This window comes from Tachypleus tridentatus, chromosome 13, assembly GCF_004210375.1.
Source record: "Tachypleus tridentatus isolate NWPU-2018 chromosome 13, ASM421037v1, whole genome shotgun sequence".
In the NCBI taxonomy this organism is placed as follows: Eukaryota; Metazoa; Arthropoda; class Merostomata; order Xiphosura; family Limulidae; genus Tachypleus; species Tachypleus tridentatus.
Genome location: NC_134837.1, coordinates 57,938,241 through 57,940,225, shown reverse-complemented (window position 1 = coordinate 57,940,225; position 1,985 = coordinate 57,938,241). Strand labels below are relative to the sequence as shown.

Here is a 1,985-nt window from a genome sequence, read left to right as displayed (position 1 = left end):
ACAAATTATGCTTCCCTGTTTAAAGAATAGATCTCTGTGAATCAGACTAATGACCAACAGATGGAGAAAAAAAATTTCTAGCGTAACATATTTAGGTTTGATTTTCCCGAAAAAAAAATGTTACATTTCTTATATTAAAATTAATAAATTCTAGGTACACTGATTGATTTTTGTTTTTTGTTTTTAATTTGGCTTCGGCGTGACTTATAGTTAGCACGTTGGACTGCAAATGAAAACGGTTTTGGTTCAAGACGTGAATACATATCGCTCTTTGAAGAGTGGCACTTATAAAATGACAGTCAAAGCCCTTATTGAATACAGAAAGCCCGACAGAACCCTTATGATAATTATTTCTAAATGACGGATGGCTATATCTTAACTCTATGGATCTCTGATATGGCCATTTAGACACTTAGCCTTGTGGTTAGGGATCTCGATCCACAAGTGGCAGGTTGTAAAATCGAAATCCGGCTGAAAAATCCTGGTCCTGTTAACCTAGAAGCCTAGAATACCTATAGTTGTATTCTCCTTGAGTTAGGTGAGTTCCGTTTGAGCTGCTTCCAACTTCACTCGCAAGCTTAAAAATACACTTGTAGACGAACGGAAATGTTTTTCATAATTAAATTTAGTTATGACAAAAATATACTGAAATATGTACTTGTTCCTTTTTGGAGCTGTATATCATGTATCAGGTTTTTAGTTGTCTAAAATGTCAGATCGCTTGGCATTGTGACATCTTAAGAATTTTCGGTAAAGAAGAGAAGTTCAGGTTCGTAAAAAATAGGTTCGCAGATCTTGTATGCGGTTATGTTTATCAGAGTGCGAACAGCTTTCGTGTGGGAAAATTAACAACTAGTTTGGATAAATTGCAGCGTTAGAAGGCAAGAAACTTTTTGAGTTTGTTTGTTTTGAATTTCGCGCAAAGCTACACAAGGACTCTCTACGCTAGCTGTCCCTAATTTAGCAGTTTAAGACGAAAGGGAAAGTAGCTAGTCATCCCCACCCACCGCCAACTCTTGGGCTACTCTTTTACCAAAGAATAGTAGGATTGACATCCACAATATAACGTCCCCACGGCTGAAATGGCGAGTATGTTCACTTTTTCTGACCGCAAAAGCGAAAAAAAAAGATTTTTTCTCGTTTTCATGTTTATTCTTTGTGTATAATTATAAAAAAAATCATCTAAAAGTAAGGGTATTTTGAAGATAGTTAAGATTAGATTACGAAAAAAAAATGTTTCACTAGTTTTGGTAACTCATGGGCAATGTAATTCGATAGCGTAATATGTTCCAAGAGTGTTTTACAACTTTATAATCACATTGGACAGTGGTTAGTCACGGTTCAAAGGGCAATTTAAAAATTATATAAGTAGATATACATTATTACGAATTTAGAAGCGATAATTAGAATAAACGAACCTGGTTTTGTATTACAATATAAAGTAATTACAGAAAGTAACAGGGTAATTTAGATTTGTGTGTGTGGTTTATAAGGCAGGTCAGATTTGCAATTTTCGTTTTGAGTTAGAGAAAACAAATTGTAAGCTATAAATATCCCATTCTTGCTAAAATATTTCTATCATAGCCCCCAGTGAGGATTGAACTCACGACCCCTGGTTTACAAGACCAGTGCTCTAACCACTGAGCTATGGAGGCAACTGATAAGCTCTAACCACTGAGCTATGGAGGCAACTGATAACAAAAACAAAAAATTAAAACACAAATTAACAACATTAGAAATAAAATTAGAGCAGAAATTAAACAGCTAAAACAAGAAAAATGGGACAACTTCTGCTCTCAACTAAACCAAAAATCTGACCCCAGTAAGTTCTGACTACACTTAGAAAGATTCACAAATGAACTCACGACAAGAAAATACCCAACACTGGAATATAACAATACCTTAGCACAAACCAACAAAGAAAAAGCAGAAGCCTTCAAACATCAATTACAAAACACATTTAAAACACGTAATGACACGCTCAT

General features: G+C 34.8%; 1 non-coding gene across 1 annotated transcript; it reads right to left on the bottom strand.

Moving 5' to 3' along the window:
- Nucleotides 1-1,582: 1,582 nt before the first annotated feature.
- TRNAT-UGU (transfer RNA threonine (anticodon UGU)) lies at nt 1,583-1,655 on the bottom strand. The gene has a single exon. It is a non-coding gene; the product is annotated as a tRNA-Thr (tRNA).
- Between the last annotated feature and the right edge of the window lie 330 nt (nt 1,656-1,985).